The sequence below is a fragment of the Pelophylax lessonae genome (assembly GCF_965119305.1).
Source record: "Pelophylax lessonae genome assembly, chromosome: 12".
NCBI classification, from domain to species: domain Eukaryota; kingdom Metazoa; phylum Chordata; class Amphibia; order Anura; family Ranidae; genus Pelophylax; species Pelophylax lessonae.
The window spans coordinates 74,749,976-74,773,492 of NC_138779.1; positions in this window are offsets into that span (position 1 = coordinate 74,749,976).

Here is a 23,517-nt window from a genome sequence, read left to right on the forward strand (position 1 = left end):
ACCTGTGCCATGCCTATTCCACCACCTGTGCCATGACCTTACCATCACCTGTGCCATGCCTATTCCATCACCTGTGCCATGCCTATTCCATCACCTGCGCCATGCCTGTACCATCTGTGCCATGCCAATTCCACCACCTGTGCCATGACCTTACCATCACCTGTGCCATGCCTATTCCATCACCTGTGCCATGCCTGTACCATCTGTTCCATGCCTATTCCATCACCTGCGCCATGCCTGTACCATCTGTGCCATGCCTATTCCACCACCTGTGCCATGACCTTACCATCACCTGTGCCATGCCTATTCCATCACCTGTGCCATGCCTGTACCATCTGTTCCATGCCTATTCCATCACCTGCGCCATGCCTGTACCATCTGTGCCATGCCTATTCCACCACCTGTGCCATGCCTGTACCATCTGTGCCATGCCTATTCCATCACCTGTGCCATGCCTATACCATCTGTGCCATGCCTATTCCACCACCTGCGCCATGCCTGTGCCATGCCTATTCCACCACCTGCGCCATGCCTGTACCATCTGTGCCATGCCTATTCCACCACCTGTGCCATGCCTGTACCATCTGTGCCATGCCTATTCCATCTGTGCCATGCCTATTTCATCACCTGTGCCATGCCTGTACCATCTGTGCCCTGCCTGTACCATCACCTGTGCCATGCCTGTACCATCACCTGTGCCATGCCTGTACCATCTGTGCCATGCCTATTCCATCACCTGTGCCATGCCTATACCATCTGTGCCATGCCTATTCCATCACCTGTGCCATGCCTGTACCATCACCTGTGCAATGCCTGTACCATCACCTGTGCAATGCCTATTTCATCACCTGTGCCATGCCTGTACCATCACCTGTGCCATGCCTGTACCATCTGTGCCATGCCTATTCCATCACCTGTGCCATGCCTATACCATCTGTGCCATGCCTATTCCATCACCTGTGCCATGCCTGTACCATCACCTGTGCAATGCCTATTCCATCACCTGCGCCATGCCTATACCATCACCTGTGCCATGCCTATACCATCACCTGTGCCATGCCTATACCATCACCTGTGCCATGCCTATTCTACCACCTGTTCCATCACCTGTGCCATGCCTGTACCATCTGTGCCATGCCTATACCATCACATGTGCCATGCCTGTACCATGACCTCAAAGTCATGCAATTTTTTTACCTCGTTTTTTGCCGCGAAGCAATACCTATTACATTTTTGTTTTTGCGCCCCCCCAAAAATTTTGAGCACCAGCCGCCACTGCTCACAGTACCCAAGGTTGTAATGCAGCACAATAAAACCCATGGCTTTGTGTAATATTAAGGCAGACTTGATGCGACTTGCTGGTTTGTTGACAAATTCTGGATAATTTGGGGACATTTTTAGACATTTTGCTAAGCTGATTAATTAGGTCAGTTCAGTGTTCTCAGCTGCTGCCAGTGTGATAGCCCCCTCTGCTTTCCAGAGAGCTGTGAGAATTCTCTTGAACACAGGTGTGGAGCTATGCAGATGACAGTATGAATATTTATGCAGCCCTGGCCAAATCCCAGGGAGCAGGGCCCTGAAGGCTGCTGGGAGCCTGCATAAATACTCTGAGAGACTGAGCCTCTGGGTCTTTTTCCTGGAGTGGATCAGTCCAGCCTGAAGGACTGCTAAGAGAACCACAATAAAGATGGAGACACTTGCTTTCTGAATTGTGAAAACTTTCAGAAAGATCAGAAGGGTCAGAGATCAAACGTATATCAAATTGATTAAATTACCTTTTTCCTAAAGTGATTGGTTAGTCCTGTAGCCCAAAACATCTGAGTATGCCAATGTATGTAGTTCTGCCTATGATGCAGCTTTGCTCAAAAGTATTTCTTTGTTCCTACAATTAGTATAGTGCCATAATTGCTCTTGTTACAATATATGGTGTTTATTGATTGCAACATTTGAGCGGTTTGTCAATGACCTGTAATAACACCATGTGGAATATGGTTCTGTAGTTGTCCTGTTTGGTAGATATTGTAGAAATTACCCATTTAATTAGCAGGAATATTACTGTCAACAGCAACAAAGATTAACTAGAGCCAATGAGCAGGTCAGTGAGTTATTTTAGGCGCAATTACTTTGTATGTTTTTAAATACTAAAGTGAAGCCAAGAATGATATGATGAATGAAATGAAATGAATATGTAATTACCAGCTGGTAGTGAGCTCTTTTTGCAAAGAAATATGTGACTATAGCTTGAACTGTAGGGAAGTTGTTGTTTTAATCTAATTAACCTTTTATGAAAGGAAGAAAATCATAAGGAACGTTTCCTTTACATGCGTTCTGACAATCCTAGAAGTCTGGCATTCGTCAGATCAGTTTCTAAAAGTGAAACTTTCTATTTCAAAGCACGTAAACAAAGTGGTACCTTCACAATCTGCTGCATCTGCTGTTTCGGATGCATTACCCCCAAATCATACAAATAAAAATGCTTCTCTTGCAGTACCCCCTCCCCCCTGCACTGCAAGGGTTAAATGCTCATTAAATCTACGGGTAGAGATGTAATAGGGGTAAGCTGTTGTAGCACCCTCCTAGGTAGGTGCTAATGAGAAAGTATAGTTTGAGCTCTGTCTGCTTACCAGAAGAGCTGCAAGTAAATCTATATTGTTCTCTGCCTAGCAGAGAGCAGGATCTGTTAGTGAGGTCTGCTCATTGTGCTTAGAGTGCAGCTCATTCTGTCTAGAGAGTGTTTCACACTGGTCTAACAGGGAGGCATTTTGGACAGTGGGAGGAAACCTGACGAATGGGTGCATGGGTTTTTGATACAGTCCTGACAATTGGCAGAGGGAAAGTCGCCTCAGTGCATGTTAGGATCCTTTTTAAATCCAGGAGCACATGTTCTTGAGGTCTTTCATTGGGGAGCAGAGTCCCGGAGGGAGGGGAGCGGCTGCCTCTCTGTAGAGGAGCCATGCGGCCTCAGGGGGTCGTCCTGAGGGCCAGAAGAGTAGCAGTGAGGAGCTGAACCCAGAGGTCCAGGAAAGCCGACTGAGAGGGGAGACACTGGAGGATCTGTCTCTGCAGTACTGTGAGTACAAAAACTTGTGTCAAGGGGCCTGACCTGAGGGGGGCCACCCCTGCTCCTAGGATAGTCAGTGGATGGGTGTCAGCAGGAAGCGGTTGCTAGTGAGAGTGTCCTGAAGATAGATTATCATCCATCAAGTCATCTTGTTAGAGGGCAAAGAGAACAAGAGACTTAACCCCATCCACCTTAGTGGCAGTGTGGATTAACAGCCTGGCTGTTAGATAATTTCAAGCAGAATTCTGAAGATAGAAGTCCTCAAACAATGTGAATAGTTCAATTGGAGTATTCCACTATTCCCTTCTCCTATCCCAAATTATCAATAAACAACAAAACAAACAACACCCCTAGACTGTTCATTCATTAGACTAGCCATTGGGAACAAGGAGAGATTCCGAGACTTGTTCTAGCAAATATGTGTTGGTAACCAGGGGAGCCCGCAAAGACAATCTTCAGCAGTTCCTATGGGGGTAGTGCTACATTTGAGAGCGTCATCCGGGATGTTCCCCTGGGTTACAGCAACGGTTGCTACCGGCAACGGCCGAGTAGTTGCACCGAGTAATGCCATGTCTTTTCAAGTAAAGGGCTGGAGTGTCAGTGAAGAATGTAATGTCTGCTCTACAGTGATCAGTGAAAGTGTGTTGTTAAGTCATGATCACGGCAGCAGTTGCTTTAAGCAACGACCGAACATTTACCAAAGAAACAGTGTGTTTTCCCAAGTAAAGTGCTGGATTGTTGATGGAGAAATAATGTGCTATATTGTACAATATAATTGTGTTTGCTTTACAGTAATCGGTGCAAGTGTGCTTTCAAGTGTTAACGGAGAAAGCGGTGACCCGGGACGCAGGAATCGGCACGTCAGGGGTCATGTCTGTAAATGTACTGTGAAGAAAAGTGTCAGCCGTGCAGTTGATGGCAGCCGGACAGTTTTCAGTGGCAGTACAGGAGATTGGTTGGCTTGTGAAGAAAGAAGCACAACTCAGGCTTTAGTACAAATGGAGGAAGCAGATGTGTGTGTGTCAGTGTCGGTGAACACAGTCTAAAAGGCAGTGCCATTTGTGTTGGCTGGGTAGAGTTGTAGCAGCGGCAAAGGGGTTACTGCACCGCGCGGGAAAGCACGCACTAAAGAGATCTGCCTCGCAGGAGGAGCCACCGCCAGAGAGTCAGCTAGTCTGGAGTCGTGGGCGCAGTCGCCGCCCACGAGCTGCCAATCCGAGTGGAGGAAGAGAGCTGAGACATCACTTCCGCCATCGGGTGTAGCTGAGGAGAAGACGTGTGTGGAGGAGCAAGATGGCGCATGCCAGAGTGAGCTGGAGCACAGGGGCTATCCCACGTTTTGGCGGAGTACCTACTGAGTGGACTGAATCGCTGAATTCGACCCTGTGGGATACAGGGGTGCAATTGGTGTCTACAATAAGACTGGCCCTGTGCAGCAAGCAGACAAGGAGCATCTTGGGCTGGTATGTAGCCGGTGCTTAAATATGTCTATGCGGCTGCAGGCATGGAGTCAGTGTGGGCACTGCGGCGACACGCTGTTGCATACAGTGCAGAGCGACTGTCAGCCCAGAAAACTAAGTGGGAGTTGGGAGACAGGAGTCACTCGGGAGTTTCTGGCCTCTTCAATGGGGATTCCTGTGAGCAGAGGAAGAGGAGTGCTGAGAGCACTGCTGGGGCCGGGACCAGCAACGCAGACCTGCACTACAGTGTGTCAAGCAAGGGAGACCCGTATCTCAGAGGTGAGATGTACACAGAGTGTGAGGGCCAAGCAACGGCCACAAGATGCGCCAGCAACCACTGCAATGGCAGAAAGTCCCGCTCATAAAGTGGCAGAGGGGAGTCAGTGGGCTCCAGAGAAGGAGGCCTCTAGTGTGTCCAGTGAGGAAGAGGCTGTAGACATTGACATAGGGTTGCCCTGTTTCCAATGTCAGTTTGGGTCCCTGGAAAAGGGCATTGCTGTATGGAAGTCGGAGGAAGAGTCTGAATGGGACTGCGGGACAGGGAAGAGAAGTAGCTAGGAACTTAGGGTTCTGTGAGGCCTGCACCACAAGGGTCCCAGATTTGTCCCCACCTGGCACCTACACCCGGGCTCGGGACCAGAATGACGCTTACGCCAGTCTCATCAAGAAGGAGGAGACCCTAAACATCCCACCTGGGAGAAGAGACAGACAGAGACTTCCCAGGTTCTCTCTGTCTCAGGGTCTAATACAGAAGAAGGTGGCCCTGGAATATGGGTATGACTATTCATACGCTCCTCAGGAGTTCATGGAGAAGATAGAGGCCAACGGAGAGGCTTGGTGTGATGAAGCCATTTGGGACTTTCTCCACATCCCCAAGCCATATCGCAACCAGAAAAGGCCTGAGTTGTGGGACACCGTCTTGTCCATAAAAGCTAACTGGAACTTGGGGTGGTACATCCACATTGATCATGTGGAAGTTCATTGCCCAAATGGAACAGGCTAAGCTTGGGCTGTTCGAGCTTCATGACTCTAAAGGAAAGACTATCTGGATACCTTATCCTGATTACTATTGCTGAGGATGCAGAGTTCCTTTTCTGGCCAGGAGAATTCTACTGGTAAGAGGCTAGCTAGCCTCAATGTTTACTAGTGTTGTGTAGTTAAAAAGAAAAGGGGCTAGAGTGCCCGAAGAGTTTTCACCATCTTAAAAAGTTGTTGTTAGGGCCAGAAGCCCTATTTCCAAGTTCCCTTTCCCTTCTATTTTGCAAGAGGAATTGGGATTCAGTGAAACAACTACTACTGTATTGTTCTCCATTTGAAAGAGTGCCAACCCTCTAGTTCACAAAGACTTCCTGTTCAAAGAACTCTAGCGGACACTTTGGCTTTGTGCTGCAGCTTGCTACAAGAAGCCATGTCTAAGGGACACCTTGTCAAGGTCCCTTGGGCCAACGGGCCAGGATCACTAAATATTGATAGAGACACAATGCAGGAATGCTTGTCCTCAGCAAAGGAAAGGGTAAGTTGTACAGCTTATGCCTGTAACCCCTAGACCATTTAACGCTTGCAGTTGGGAGAGGCTTCACTGCAAGGGTAATTTTTTCTGCTGCCCGAAGTGAGACTCTAATGTTTTAATTCAAAGCAGCAATATAACTTGTAAACAGAGGAGCACAAAGTGCTCAGTGTCTACCTGATTGTACTATTATTGACACTGTTATGTGTACTTAAATGCTTAAAACTGTTATGCCCAAAGCAAGTCATCATGCAAAACTTTGACTCTGTAAAACCATGCTATTTAAATTATTTCTTGGGATGTTACCAAATGCAAATCAGGCATTGGGTCCTGTGAAAACAGACTCCAGGCAGAAAAGTTAATACAAAGATTTTGACATGCTGACAATTTCCTGCCCAGTATTGTCATAGAACAAGCCTAGCTCAAATTAAAGAGTGGGTTGAAATAAATCCCTAAACTGGCTGAGGGCCTTAAAAAAATAAGTGAGAGGGCCACATGTGGCCAAAATACCCACTGTGACTTGCCCACTGAAATTTGTAAGTCTTTTAAGGCAGAAATGGCAGCTAATGTTCACAATAAACTGTACAGTAATGTACATGAATGTTAGCTATCTGTTCTTCGCTGGCAACATTTTTATACATTTTTGTGGTTCCTACTGGTAACTCTTTTTATAATATACATTTGTGTGTAGCTTTTGTTGAGTTTTCTGGCCATTCAGTGGTGACCTAAGCTTTTAATTGTGAGATTGGTATTATGATTAAAAGGGACGTATAGTATGTATTACATATAATTGTTCATTTTTAATAAGTTAAATGTCTTGTGCAGTCCAAGCACCCCTGGGTAGGGAACAGAGCAGAGAAAAAGGAATTGCCCATGTGCAAGTGCATGCTTATGCCACTGATGACATTGTTTGGCTGGAAGTAAAAGAAGATACAGGTCACCGATGAGAAGAGTAAAAGGAATAAGCTCAGGTCCACAACAGCCAAGTGAGGCAGTACAATACAGCAGGCAAGTATGGAGTCAATGATAGGGCGGTTCGGCAAGTTGCTAGCAGCAAAGTACCAGAATGGCAGGCAGAATACAGGAGGTCAGGGTCAATACAGGAGTAGGTAAGCAGATATAAGGGAACCACAGAAGAGTCAAGGAACAAGCCAGGTTGGTAACAAAGAACAGAATCAGTTGCAGAGTCATACAAGTATAGCTAAAGATTTCGCAGCACTGGAGCCAGAGGCATAACTTGAACTTTCAGGGCCCCGGTGCAAGAAATCATGAAGGGCACCTATGACCCCCAGTTTCGGGGCTTCCCTCTGAGCTGGGCCCTTCCTTCCAAGCCCAGTGGAAGAATACCAGGGTAAGTGAACCTTCTCTGCACCCTCAGCTGCACAGAATGAATGGACAGAAATAGCTCAGTACAGATCAGTGCCGATCACTAAAAGGGCCAGTAAATTACATATTTATCGACCCCCGTCCCAGCTCTCCATCCTGACACATCTCCTGACAAGGTGGGGCCAGCAGAGCACATAGGAGCCCTGGGGAAGCAGAATGAAAGAGGAACCTGAATAGGAGGGGTGGAAGAGGTGGCATATAGGGGAACCAATCCCCTCTATTTTCCACCTGCAGCCACTGAATGCCTGTGAAAGTGAGAAGAGGAGAAGCAGGCATTTAGGAGTCTTGCATCTTTAAAGGGACACTAAGCTCTTATTTTTTATAAAATAAAATAAATGTAACATACAGTATTTAAATATAAGTAGAATGGACCTTCTATCTCTCTTCCTTTGTTTCATCTCTCAGATGCAAGCTTTTTTCTGCTGTTCTCAGATTTCCTGTTCTAGGGTACCTACCTTCTTACTCCATGCCCCCCTTGTGTAGGTGGTTGTAACCCCCAGTAGCACCCTCCTAGGTAGGTGCTAGTGAGAGAGTATAGTTTTTGGCTCTGTCTGCCTATCAGAGGAGCAGCAGGAAAATCTATATTGCTTTCTGCCTACCAGAGAGCAGAATCTGTGAGTTAGGTCTGCTCAGTGTGCTCAGTATGTGATTTATTGGGTCTAGAGAGTGTTTCACACTGGTCCAATAGGGAGGCATATTGGACAGTGGGAGGAAACCTGACCAATGGATACATAGGCTTTGATACAGTCCTGGTGATTGGTAGAGACAGCTTGTCTTGGTGCATTCTGGGATACTGTATAAAAGCCAGGAGCACATGTGCTGCGGGGTCTTTAGCTCGTGAGCAGAGTCCCGGAGGGAGGGTGGCGGCTGCTTCCTCCTCTGTAGTGATGGCCTGTGGTCGCAGGTGGTCGGCCTGGGGACCAGAGGAACGGAACTGAACCCAAAGGTCCAGAAGAGCTGACTAAAGGGGGAGAGATACCGGAGACCCTAGAAAAACAGTATTGTGAGTACAGGGTATCGTGTCTAGGGGCCTGACCTGAGGAGGGCCACCCCAGTGTAGGATAGTGAGAGGACAGGTGTAAGTGTGTCAAGTGAAAGGGGATACTAGGAGAGTATCCTGAAGATAATCTAGTCCATCAAGTCATCTGGATAGAGACTTAATCCAGATTCACCTAGTGGCAAGGTGAAACAGCAGCCTGGCTGCATCGTCAGAAGTAGGAGTCCTCCGCATTGTGAATAGTTAATTTGGAGTATCCCACTATTCCCTTCTCCCATCCCTAATTTAAATAGAACACCAAAAACAACTAAATACCCCTGGACTGATCATTGACTGAGCCAAGAAATAAAGTGTTAATCTGTGCATGCTGAAGTTGCTAATGGTAACCCAGAGGGACCCGAAGGTGTGGAATCCAGCAGTCCTCAAGGGGACAGTGCTACACCCCTTTCCTGCTCGCCCCCAAAATGGACAACACATGTACCAACAGTCACATTCAGCTCTATGGGAATTGTAATAAACATAGAGCAAAGCATGAAACCAGAAATAACATCACTACTCGCTCTACATTAGTAGCTGTTAGGTGCCTTATTGCGAGGCGGATAGGGAACATGCATATGCCAAAAAAGAAGCCTGAAAACAATTGTAAGTGATTTAAAAAAAAAAAAAAACAGAGCCTTGATACACTTGATATTTGAGAAGAGTTGATGTAAGAAAAAAGTTTAGTGCCACTTTAAATTGCCCACCCGTCACAACTATTGAGCTGTTCACGTGATGCAAAATATGCCTGCACACAGATTCCCAACATACACAATTCTCTGAGCAGAACTAAGCACGTGCAAACGTGCAGGTGCCCACTTGGTGCTACTATTTGCATACTATGCACACACTGCAAGATGTCCCTGCACACAGATGTGTGATTGGGCACAATTCTGTCAGCTGAATTATGCACATGCACACATACAGGTGCTTGTGCTGGAGTCTGCTTATGCAAGCTAGTTTGATCAACATGACAGTAAAAATGAAAAATAGAATATACATTTTTGGCATTCTCCTTTTAGAGCCAACAGGTGAAGTTTTAGGTTTCTTTTTATTACTGTTCAGACTCCCCATTTACTTCCTGGTGTAAAGCTTGCTGTTTACAGAATTCAATGGCTTAATCTGAAATTTACACAAAATGCATTTGCTCAGGCTACATTACTGCATCTGTATCTAAAATCATTAAAAAGAAACGTAACCAGTTCCCGCCCGGCCAATAGCAAATTGAGGGCCAGGCGGTGGTTTTGTCATATGACGTCCTGTCAGGATGTACCGGTTGTGTGGCCACAGGGCCACAGCACACGGTTAATGACCTATCATAGTACCAGCTCGCTGCCAGTTCCATGTAACTTCTGTGACGAATAACAGCAGGTTACATGACAGTTGTACACAGTGCATGGCTTCCTTTCAAGCCATCCAGTGTGTACGCTGTATTGCTAGCTGTGATTGGTCAATTTATTCACATGGTAAAGACAGGGCCAATCACAGTCCATCTGTACCATGACAGGTAATCACAACAAAACAGACTGAATTAATCGGTTTCATCCAGTAAAATGCTTGCTTATAGCAAATTATGAACAGCTATAAGCAAACATAATGTGTAAAAAATAAATAAATCCCGATCACTTCCCCAGAATAGTACAATGTTACTATGATAATTTACATTATATTGCTCTGCTCACAGTGTGTTAAAAAAAAAAAAATAGTAAAAAGAAATGTAATTTAAAAAAAAAGTTTAAAAAAATTATACCTTTTTTTTTCGTACTGTCACCAGTCAGTGTCACTGATCACCGCCACACCAGTTACATGATGATGCTGTACTACACTGGTGACAATATGTAAAAAATAAAAGTTTTGAAATTTTCCAAAAAATTACAATAAAATTACAACTTCAAAAAACCTGCCATGCCTCTTACTAAATACCTTGGACTGTCTACTTTCCAAAAAGGGGTCATTTGTTTTTTTTTTTCTACTGTCCTGGCGTTTTTGGGCCTTGAGAAATGAGATAGTTTGTGGACTCTATAACTTTCTGACAGACTAAATAATATACACTTATTTGGGTTATTTTAAAAAATATAGCAGAATACATTATGGGCTAAATTTTTGAAGAACAATTATTTATTTGCAAAATTTTATAACAGAAATGAAGAAAAATGCATTTTTTGTTTAGAATTTTCAGTCTTTTTTCATTTAGTTAGCAAAAAATAAAAAACCCAGTGTTGAATAAATACCACAAAAAGAAAGCTCTATTTATGTGAACAAAATGATTAAAATGTAGTTTGGGTACAGTGTTGCATGACTGCGCAATTGTCATTCAAATGTGCGACAGCACTGAGAGCTGAAAATTGGCCTGGGCAGGAAGGGGATAAAGTCCCCGGTATTGAAGTGGTTAAATTGGACCCCATTCCATCATAGTTTCCCTTCAAAGACTTTTTTTTATCCAGGCACTGTTCAATTTAAAATTAGGTAAATAATGTAAAAAGAGGTGTAATAGAATTATTCTAACATATATAGATAAAACCACAACACTAGCAGCGCTAATATGCACACAAAAAATTTACTTATACACAACTATAAATATCAATCATAAAGATACATCGTTTGTCAACAGATAAGGAGTCTCTGATAAAAAACAATTTGAATCCAGTCTGGCTATATCCGATCAAAAGGGAAGGGTGTGAAGGATAACTCTATCATCCAATAGACCTCCACCAACCACCGGTGCTCCCCGTCACTCTGGACACTCACCAGACACTTGATCAAAACTCGCCTATAAGCCTCAAAAGGATCATCAGATCTTGCATCTCCTCACTGTTAGATCACGGTTCCAAGAGACATTTAATAGCCTTCAGATACAATTCCATTCACTCCTTGTTCCTTCCTTCTGAGAAATTTGGGACATATTCCACTAGTTTGGACATGGTCTCTTTCTCTTAGGTAAATAATGTAGCCTTATATTCTAAAGCAACTATGTGCCATCCTTGCCAGGTGGCATTTGAGTCCATTTAGAAATAAACGTGCGGCCAACATGCTCGTCCATTCGATGCATGAACCCCACAAGCCAACTAGCTATGGCGGCTCCCTGTTTCCCTGTAATTGATTGGGTAGATGGGAACTAGTTATATGGACTGAGGTCTGATTATTTTTACTCCAGAAAGACTAGGTAGGGTCAAAGGTATTCCTTTTTTCTATTCCAATCTTTCACTTATCCTTTAACTGATAAAGCTGTTAAATTAGGAAATTGCACAGTGTTGTCATAATACATTACTTACTATTTACACCTAGCATTATGTCGAGCAAACTGCATTCTGGCTTATACCCTGGAGCCAATGTTAGAAGATATTCGCATTGTTGATAATATAAACAGAACTATTGAAACTAAAGTTATACACACATTCCATTTGTGAAAAACAAACTGTATGTAAGATGAGTATTTAAGCGAACGAGCTTAAAGTTATTCTTCTAGAAAAAAAATGTTTTTGTCCTACACGCGCACTTTTATTAACATCTGAAAAGTCTTTTGTTCTTTGTGTTTTTTTTTATTGAGAGCCACCAATGTGACAGAACATATGTGTTCTGCTTTTCACGTTTCTTGTTTTTCTAAGTATCTTAGCTTTTGAATTGGCTTCTGTTTTGAGGTTTGGCAGGATAGTATGCGTCTGTTCAAGAATAAACATGAAGATGGTTCATACCTGCGGATTTAGTCAAATGATCTCAAGGCACATCCTGAAAGATTTGTGTTTTTATCTCTAAAAATAAAGGGGTGACAAAGTAATGTTCACAAGAAAAGTAAGCAGCTGCGCTGTGGTTTTACTGCCCCCTGACCTCCCACCTAAGGAAGGACAAGCAGCCGCTCAGGGCTGTATACATTTCGTGGCTGCCATGCTTTGCTTTACATGTCCCTATGTCCATGTCCCAAGTAATAGGCAGAACTGCCACCAAACGTAACCTATTTAAGTGAATAGGGTGGGCGGCAGTTGTGTGCAGTGCTGTGATTCATCCTTTTAAGGGTTAAAACAGGCGGTAAGTGAGCAACATCGCCTGTTAATGCCTCTGAAAAGAAATCCACCATAGTCTTTCTTCAAAGGGTCAGCAGGTGCCACCCATCTGAATGAGGCCTTAGCAGTAATTTCTAAGAACTCAGAGGGAAAGATACCAACCCTAAAGGTAACAGTACATACGTAAGAGTAAAATTGGCTCTCCTTTTTTCTGTTGCAAAAATTGTGTTATTTACAGAGCTTAATATTTCAAGCTGGCCACACATTAACAGGTTTTGTCAATTTTTATCTAATCTTTGAACATATGGGTAAGATTTTTTCTCTTTTGGTAGCATTCTGTCTAAGCAGTGGGGGCTGGTGCTCCATGGGCCAGGGGGGCAGCAGAAGGCCACACCATGCTCCCCCCTGGACCACACCAGCCCGCACACCATACCCCCCCCTTGGGTCGCCAGCTCACTCACCATGTGGAGGGTAGGCAGGCAGCAGCGGCGGTGGCAGCTTCCCCTTGGTCTCCTGTGTTTTTTCCCTCCTCCTCCTCCTTGGCCAAGGCATTGCTTCTCCTTTCGGCCAATCGGGAAACGCTTCCTGATTGGCCAGGAGGAGGATCCGTGTGACAATAGCGAATATTCATTCGCTATTGTCACACAACTGGGTGGGCTCAGGGCGCAGTGCTCTGCTCCCCGAGCCCACCCTTTTTTGAAGCCTATTAGAGCCTCTGGCTCTAATCACGTGCTTCAAAAAAAAAAAAACCCTATTGGAACCCATGCGTCCAGCGCCCTGCATGTAGATTAGGGCGCTGGATGCATGGATAGGGGAGTGGCGCCCCTGCACCCCCAATGGACGGATCGCCACTGTGTCTAAGCAACCTAAACTTACTAGATACATGACATAGATTAAAGAAAAACCCCTATTTTTTGCAGTCCATTTTATTTAACTGTTTTATTATGTTAAAGCTTTTACAGCCAAATTCTTTTTTATATATTTTGAAAAGAGCAGAGAAGAGTTAGACCCCCTTTCAGTTTTTTAATGCTATTCAGGACTCCATTAGAGAGATTTCCACTTATTTGCTGTCCTGTCGACAATTTTTAGCAGACAGAAAGTGAGGGGAACTCTCCAACAGCTTCACTGAGAGAAGTAAAAACAGGTTTTCTAATACAGTAAGGAAAGGCTAGAAACATTGTCAGAGTTTTATTTTTGTCTGTATCCCAGTTGCAAATTTGCATTTATTTTCTGTCTTGAAAAAATACTACCCCTTAAATGAAGTTGGGGATCCCTTTTTCTCCCATATTTACTTTGTTGGCAACCTCCAAAAGCTATAGAACTGAATTTGTCAAAAAAAAAGAAAAAAAAATCAGGCAGGAATTGTATAAAGGTTGTGGACTTTAGTGGCACATAAAGGAGACTGATATAAAATCAATATAGATTTATTTCAAAAATATTAAAAAGTATACAAAATAAGGGGGGGTTACAAATTTATGTGCTTTACATACAAAAGATATAGACCCATGTTAGAGCAGTATTAACAGGTTTATGACCAATCAATGCCAACTACCATCACTACGCAACTAAAGAGTAACAAAATAGTAATGTCTTCCCTTCATAGAACTGTACGAAGTTGGTATTTCGATGTGAAGGGTTTTGTTGATGCCGTAGGATTTTCTGGCAGTGGAATCGGTCTGTGGAAGTCTGTTAAACCGCTGATAGCTCCAGGCTCAACATGTTTCGCGCTTGCGCGCTTCTTCTGGGGCCTATTAGGGAGCACTCAGAGTCCGGATGTAAATAGAGAGTGGGGACACATTCAAGGACACACAATGTACTTATATGCAGGTAACCTGCAGTAGCAACTCTCCATATTTCCGGCATCTCAAGGGTCTGTTAATAGCACATGGTGATAGAAGATCATGGCAAGAAAGGTCTCGCCTGTATCTCCCATTGGTGGCCAGCAGAACAAAACATTGTGTAAAATTTCTCTAATGAAGCCCCAGATAGCATAGCTGTGGTCCAGCTTGGGCCAGTGTACTGTAAGTATTCATATCTTATACCTGAGCAATCCCTGTGGAAGCTAGATTCATTGTAGTAGCAACTGGTGTTACAGTGATCCTTGCTGTCTTCTGCGTCCCATGCCAAGGGGCTGCCCTTCTGCACAGTAAGGGTCACCAACTTGGCGCATTCAGAAAACGCCTTGTATTTTTCTCAATATATGCAAAACGTCCTCTGGTTGGGCGAGGTAGTTATAACGACATCACCAACCCACCTCTCCACCTCGTCCAATCAGATTTTCATTCATTGGAAAAAATGCAAGGCATTCTCTGAATGACACTTGTGCCAAGTAAGCAATCCCAAAGTTCACTGTGCAGCAGGACAGCTGCTTGGCATGAGACACAGAAGACATGGGCAAGGATGTCTGTAGTAGCAGGGCTACTATAGTGGTTCTCACTTTCACAGGGATCAGCCAGGTATAGCATTTGCATATCTACATTGGTCCAAGTCGCAACAATGTAACTAGACAACAAAAACCATACCTAGAATTCAGCTTTAAAGTAAATGGATTGGCATAACAGTGAGAAAACTAGAGTTTCCAAATGGAGAGGTCAGTCACTCAACAGGATACACTGTGGGGGGTGATTTACTAAAGGCAAATCAAATGCTCACTTTGCAAGGGAATTTCCCTTAGCTTAGGGAATAGGGTGAAAATTCACTTTGCAAAGAATACCCAATCATGGTCAAGGAAAATTTAAAAAAAACAGTATTTTTGATTGCAAACGATTGGATGAAGTCAATAGAGCTTAACTTAATTTGCTAAGCTAAAGCAAAATTCCCTTGCAAAGTAAATCAACTCCCATGTCTCTGCTGCCTTAATTACTCTTCCTCATTGGTTTGTTTTTAGTGTCAGCCCTCCTGTGGATAGTTTCTGTTGAAAAGTGTTGACTCACTACACTTTGTTGTCACCTACTTGATGCATCCTGGAATGTTGTTAGCGGCCTAAACACACACACAGGTGTCAATTGTCATTAGAAGATCATGTGCAGCATCACTTCTAATTACTCTTTTACATGTTGTAACAAAAGAGGAAACAAAGGTCTTGATTAAGCAAGAAAAATCTCACATGGATGACAAACACAACTCTACAAGTGCTTTATTGTAATTGGGGTATGTAGTCCACAAGAGCCTGTGATACTGGTCTTCACAACACATGAAGACCTTGTACAAATACCATGCAGAAAAAGATGCCAAGAAAACTCTGCCAAGACTCAACATACAGATTATGTGGCTTCCATTAACATTCCAATCCTATAATTACTGTATGTTGTTGAATATTGTTGGCTAGAATGCACTTGTCTGTAAAATATGGTCATAACTTTCTACAAACATACCTATTACAGGTTATTATTATCAGGCCTCCCACCACTAAGAAGGAGAAAGTAGTCTGATCTGCAGATGTATGGACAACTGTGCATGGGGCATAGTTAAGCCTAGTACACACGCAACGAATTTCTGCGGACCGGTCGTCCATCTTTTGTCCAGAGTGGTGTTTTGTTGGTTGGAATGTGCCTAGACTGCACACAAATTTTCCCGCACGACAAAAATCTTCTTCAGAAGTGATGTCATGTGTTGGTTTGCTTTCTTTGTGTTCTTTCTTCTCTGAGCATGCCCAGTCTTGCTCATAAGATTTTTCCCTGTCGAAATCTGTACTGACTGCACGAAAATCGGACGTGTTTTGACGGAGGACAAACATTTTATAGCCTGCACACCAGATTTTTTTTGGCCGAAAAGTCGGAGTCGGTTGTCGGAAGCATCATACTAACAAGCCGAAAATCGGCAGATCGGTCGTCGGACGAAAATTCCCGGCCGAATTTCGACTCGTGTGTACGGGCATTTAGTTTACTCATTTAGACAGAATGCAGGCTCTTTACCCTAAGTGGAAATTCTTCCTTTTCCAACAAAGCTGTAACAAAGCAAACACTAGTGATTTTGTAGGATCAGGAAATAGCAGAGCATATTGGAGGTTTTTGGTTAACTAATCTCAACTAGGGTTGAGCGAACACGGACTGTATTATTCGTGTTCGTACCGAATAATTGGATTTTTGTTACCCGAACACGGACCCGAAAACTTTACTGTATGTTCGGGTAAAAATCCGTGTTCGGTCATTTTATTTCCGGGTTTTGTATGCATTGGTGCGCTTTTCATGGCGGGCTTTCAACAGCCAATCAACAAGCGTTTAACTGGTGTGCCTTAAGCCATCCCAGCCATGCCTACAAATGTATTAGTAGCTGTGATTGGCCATCTGAAGCATGTGACCAAGTCTTTATAAGTTTGAGACGGAGCGCCGCTGCGTCATTCTGCTGTTTTAGTTCAGGGACAGAGCACACATCATACGTGCTGGCTGCTGATTAGGGACAGACAGGCAAAAACCATTTGTGTCCGGATAGAATTGAGGGACAGGTCAGAGTGTGTTAGGCAGGGCGAGATATAGGCATTTTAGAGCGAGGCTGCTGATTTTTAGGGTCAGTGTTCTACAATCGATATTGCTGTGTGGGGGGGGTTTGCAGTGACCGATCTTATCAATCCTGTTAGGGAGAGGCTGGAGATAGGCAGGTGTCAGTGGTCCACATCGATTTTGCTGTGTGTGGGGTGCAGTGAACACAATCTTTTTTGCCCACTGAGGAGGAGGGAGAAAAGTCTTTTTCTATCAGTCACTGTGTGCAGCGTTTTCCCCTCAGTGCTGTGCTGTGCTGACTGTGATCATACACTGCTGTGTTCAGTGTTCACATGTGCTATTATTGAGAGATTTCAAAAGTTATACAATTTTTTCTATTCCACTATTCAATATACACCCTTGGGTTAAAAAATTAAATTGTGGCATAGTCTGTACTAATCTAGTTAAAAATTTAAAAAGGGGAATTTTTTTTTTTTCCCTCCATAGACTGCAGCAGAGCTGGTCCACATCGATTTTACTGTGTGTGGGGTGCAGTGAAAACAATCTTTTTTGCCCACTGAGGAGGAGGGAGAAAAGTATTTTTCTATCAGTCACTGTGTGCAGCATTTTTCCTTCAGTGCTGCTGTGCTGACTGTGATAATACACTGCTGTGTGTGTTCACATGTGCTATTATTGAGTGGTTTCAAAAATCATACACTTTTTTCTATTCCACTATTCAATATACAGCCTTGGGTTAAAAAAATTAAATTGTGGCATAGTCTGTACTAATCTAGTTAAAAATTACACTTAAAAGGGGAATTTTTATTTGTTTTCCCTCCATAGCCTGCAGCAGAGCTGAATGATATAAGACACTGCTGTTCACATGTGCTATTGATAAATCACACCAATTTTATATCATATTTTCTATTCCGCTATTCAATAAAAACCTTTGGGTGTAAACAATTAAATTGCGGGATAGTCTGTGTTGGTACGTGTGAGATACACCTTTCCAATTTTTGGGGTTCATCTCATACTTCTGAAGATTTGAGGGTGCTGCCTGTTCCGTACTCCTCCTACTCCTCATCCGGCCTTTAGGGGTACAAAAAATAGTAATTGGGGCCTAGTGTGGTTGTGTACGTGTGAGATACATACACTTTTTTTGATAATATTTTCTATTCCGCTATTCAATAAAAACCTTTGGGTATAAACAATTAAATTGCGGGATAGTCTGTGTTGGTACGTGTGAGATACACCTTTCCAATTTTTGGGGTTCATCTCATACTTCTGAAGATTTGAGGGTGCTGCCTGTTCCGTACTCCTCCTACTCCTCATCCTGCCTTTAGGGGTACAAAAAATAGTAATTGGGGCCTAGTCTGGTTGTGTACGTGTGAGATAAATACACTTTTTTTGATAATATTTTCTATTCCGCTATTCAATAAAAACCTTTGGGGATAAACAATTAAATTGCGGGACAGTCTGTGTTGGTACGTGTGAGATACACCTTTCCAATTTTTGGGGTTCATCTCATACTTCTGAAGATTTGAGGGTGCTGCCTGTTCCGTACTCCTCCTACTCCTCATCCTGCCTTTAGGGGTACAAAAAACAGTAATTGGGGCCTAGTGTGGTTGTGTACGTGTGAGATACATACACTTTTTTTGATAATATTTTCTATTCCGCTATTCAATAAAAACCTTTGGGTATAAACAATTAAATTGCGGGATAGTCTGTGTTGGTACGTGTGAGCTACACCTTTCCAATTTTTGGGGTTCATCTCATACTTCTGAAGATTTGAGGGTGCTGCCTGTTCCGTACTACTCCCACTCCTCATCCTGCCTTTGGGGGTACAAAAAATAGTAATTGGGGCCTAGTCTGGTTGTGTACGTGTGAGATACATACACTTTTTCTGATAATATTTTCTATTCCGCTATTCAATAAAAACCTTTGGGTATAAACAATTAAATTGCGGGATAGTCTGTGTTGGTACGTGTGAGATACACCTTTCCAATTTTTGGGGTTCATCTCATACTTCTGAAGATTTGAGGGTGCTGCCTGTTCCGTACTCCTCCTACTCCTCATCCTGCCTTTAGGGGTACAAAAAATAGTAATTGGGGCCTAGTGTGGTTGTGTACGTGTGAGATACATACACTTTTTTTGATAATATTTTCTATTCCGCTATTCAATAAAAACCTTTGGGCACAAACAATTAAATTGCGGGATAGTCTGTGTTGGTACGTGTGAGATACACCTTTCCAATTTTTGGGGTTCATCTCATACTTCTGAAGATTTGAGGGTGCTGCCTGTTCCGTACTCCTCCTACTCCTCATCCTGCCTTTAGGGGTACAAAAAATAGTAATTGGGGCCTAGTGTGGTTGTGTACGTGTGAGATACATACACTTTATTTGATAATATTTTCTATTCCGCTATTCAATAAAAACCTTTGGGTATAAACAATTAAATTGCGGGATAGTCTGTGTTGGTACGTGTGAAATACACCTTTCCAATTTTTGGGGTTCATCTCATACTTCTGAAGATTTGAGGGTGCTGCCTGTTCCGTACTCCTCCTACTCCTCATCCTGCCTTTGGGGGTACAAAAAATAGTAATTGGGGCCTAGTCTGGTTCTGTACGTGTGAGATACATACACTTTTTTTATAATATTTTCTATTCCGCTATTCAATCAAAACCTTTGGGTATAAACAATTAAATTGCGGGATAGTCTGTGTTGGTACCTGTGAGATACACCTTTCCAATTTTTGGGGTGCATCTCATACTTCCGAGGATTTAAGGGTGCTGCTTGTTCCGTACTCCTCCTACTCCTCATCCTGCCTTTGGGGGTACAAAAAATAGTAATTGGGGACTAGTCTGGTTCTGTACGTGTGAGATACATACACTTTTTTGATAATATTTTCTATTCCGCTATTTAATCTACACCTTTGGGTAAAAACAATTAAATTGCGGGATAGTCTGTGTCGGTACGTGTGAGATACATACACCTTTTGATATCATATTTTCTATTCCGCTATTTAATCAAAACCTTTGGGTATAAACAATTAAATTGCGGGATAGTCTGTGTCGGTACGTGTGAGATACATACACCTTTTGATATCATATTTTCTATTCCGCTATTTAATCAAAACCTTTGGGTATAAACAATTAAATTGCGGGATAGTCTGTGTCGGTACGTGTGAGATACACCTTTCCAATTTTTGGGGCGCATCTCATACTGCCGAGGATTTGAGGGTGCTTCAGTCTGCCTCCTGCCTGTTCCGAACTCCTCCTACTCTTCATCCTGCCTTTAGGGTACAAAAAATTGTAATCGGGGCCTAGATTGTGTTTGTACGTGTGAGATACACCGTTTTGTAAAATTTGTCCTATTCCGCTATTCAATATACACCCTGTTTGAGTGTAAAAAATTAAATTGCGGGATAGTCTGTATCGGTACATGTGAGATACACCTTTTAAATTTGTTTGGCGCATCTCCTTCCACCGCCAGGGATTGCAGGGCGCTTCAGTTTGCCTCCTGTTCCCAACTCCTCCTACTCCTCTTCCTCATCCTCCCTTTAGGGTACAAAAAATTTTAATCGGGGCCTAGTCTGTGTTTGTACGTGTGAGATACACCGTTTTTTATCCTTTTTCCTATTCCGCTATTCAATATACACCCTTTTGGGGTAAAAAACATTAAATTGCGGCATAGTTTGCATATTTGACTGTGAGATACACCCGTGCGATACTGTTGTTGTTTTGTTCCGCTATTCAATAAACACCTTTCTAGGGCAAGATCATAAATTACAGAAATATGAGGAGACCGTCAAATAGGGGCCGTGGCCTGGGTCGTGGTGCTGCTGGTAGAGCTCCTGTTGCAAGGAGAGGACGTGGTCGATCTGTGCCAGCTACACGCACAAGTGAAACACCTTCCTCAAGTGTGAGTAGGCGACAGAACCTGCAGCAGTATTTGGTAGGGCATAATGCGCCTCTAGACGTGATGAGGCCTGAAGAAGTACAGGCGATAGTAGATTGGGTTGTTGACAGTGCCTCCAGTTCCTTCACATTGTCTCCCACCCAGTCTACTGCAGAAAGGTCAGAGTTGGCACCTGCAGCCGATGTCCGACCGTCTTTCACCTCACCTCCTTACAAATCAGGCAAGCAGTCTGAGCCCCAAGCCATACAGCAGTCTCTTCTTCTTTTTGATGACTCTGTCAGCAGGGTTTCCCAGGGCCATCCACCTAGCCCTGCCCCAGAAGTGGAAGAGATTGAGTGCAGCGATGCCCAACCACTTATTTCTCAAGATGAGTACATGCAAGGACCATTGCAGCACGTCTCCGATGATGACGAAACGCAGGTGCCAACTGCTGCGGCGTTCAGAATTGTGGAGACCGATAAGGAGGGCAGGGGTGAAGACTGTGTGGAAGATGATGTGGAGGACGATGAGGTCCTCGACCCCACATGGAATGAAGGTCATGCAGGTGACCTGAGTAGTTTGGAGGAAGAGGCGGTGGTTGCACAGAGCCACCAGCACAGCAGAAGAGGGAGCAGGGTGCAGAAGCGGAGCGGCCGTGCCCTAGACACTACGCCTGATACTGCCCAACGCAGCAAGGGAACGAGTGCACCAAAGCCAGCTCAAAGGAGTTCTCTAGCGTGGAAGTTCTTTAGAAAATGTGCTGATGACAGGACACGAGTGGTTTGCACCCTGTGCAATCAGAGCCTGAAGCGAGGCATAAACCTTCTCAACCTGAGCACAACCTGCATGATCAGGCATCTAAGTGCAAAGCACGAGCTGCAGTGGAGTAGACACTTTCAAAACCAAGAAACGTCTCTGGCTCATCCTGCTTCCTCTTCTGCTGCAGTCTCGGCCGCTCCAGCCACATCTGTAGTGATACCGGCACCTGCCACCCCGCAAACAGACGATCTGTGAGCAACACCACCACCTGGGTCATCAACCATCTCCACAATGTCCCGTGGAAGCGTTCAGCTTTCCATCTCCCAAACACTTGAGAGGAAGAGGAAGTGCCCCCTACCCACCCGCGATCCCTGGCCCTGAATGCCAGCATTTCAAAATTCTTGGCCTTTGAAATGCTGGCATTCCGTCTGGTGGAGACGCACAGTTTTAAAAACCTTATGTCGGTGGCTGTCCCACAGTACGTCGTGCCCAGCCGCCACTACTTTTCCAGGCAAGCCATCACTTCCCTGCACAACCAAGTGGGGGAAAAAAATCAGGTGTGCACTGCGCAACGCCATCTGTGGCAAGGTCCACCTAACTACCGATACGTGGACCAGTAAGCACGGTCAGGGGCGTTATATCTCCCTAATGGCACACTGGGTAAATGCAGTGGCGGATGGGCCTGAGGCGGATAGCAATTTGGCGCATATCCTTCCACCACCGAGGATTGCAGGGCGCTTCAGTTTGCCTCCTGTTCCTAACTCCTCCTACTCCGCTTCCTCATCCTCTACCGCCTCCTCATCCGGACAGCGTAACACCTTCACCACCAGCTTCAGCACGGCCAGGGGTAATGGACAGCAGGCAGTTTTAAAACTTGCCTGTTTGGGGGAAAAACCACACACCACGCAGGAGTTGTGGAGGAGCATGGAACAGCAGACAAATGAGTGGTTGCTGCCAGCGAGCCTCAAGCCCGGCCTGGTGGTGTGCGATAACGGGCGAAATCTCATAGCAGCTCTGGGCCTAGCCGGTTTGACGCACATCCCTTGCCTGGCGCATGTGCTGAATTTGGTGGTGCAGAGGTTCCTTAAAAACTACCCCGATATGTCAGAGCTGCTGCAGAAAGTGTGGGCCGTCTGTGCGCACTTTCGGCGTTCTCACCCTGCTGCTGCTCGCCTGTCAGCGCTGCAGAGTAACTTCGGCCTTCCTGCTCACCGCCTCATATGTGACGTGCCCACAAGGTGGAACTCCACCTTTCACATGCTGGAAAGACTGTGCGAGCAGCAGCAGGCCATAGTGGAGTTTCAGCTGCAGCACGCACGCGTGAGTCGCTCTGCGGAACAGCACCACTTCACCACCAATAACTGGGCCTCCATGCGAGACCTTTCTGCCTTGTTGCGCTGTTTTGAGTACTCCACCAACATGGCCAGTGCCGATGACGCCGTTCTCAGCTTAACTATCCCACTTCTATGCCTCCTTCAAAAAACAATTCGGGCGATGATGGAAGAGGATGTGGCACAGGATGAGGAGGAGGAGGAGGATGAAGAGGTAACATTTCCAAGGCTTTCAGGGCAGTCATTCACAAGGGGCTCCGAGGGTGGGTTCATGCACACACAAACGCCAGGGACACAATTATCCAGCAGGGGCACAGTTCTGGAGGATGAGGAGGATGAGGAGGAGGAGCTGGAGGAGGAGATGGAACCATGTTCACAGCAGGGTGGCACCCAGGCCAGCTCATGGCCATCACTGGTGCGTGGCTGGGGGGATACAGAGGACACAGACGATACACCTCCCACAGAGGACAGCCTTTCATTGCCTCTGGGCAGCCTGGCACACATGAGCGATTACATGCTGCAGTGTCTCCACAACGACCGCCGAGTTGCCCACATTCTAACTTGTGCTGATTACTGGGTGGCCACGCTGCTGGATCCCCGTTACAAGGACAACGTACCGTCCTTAATTCACTCACTGGAGCGCGATCGCAAGATGCGCGAGTACAAGC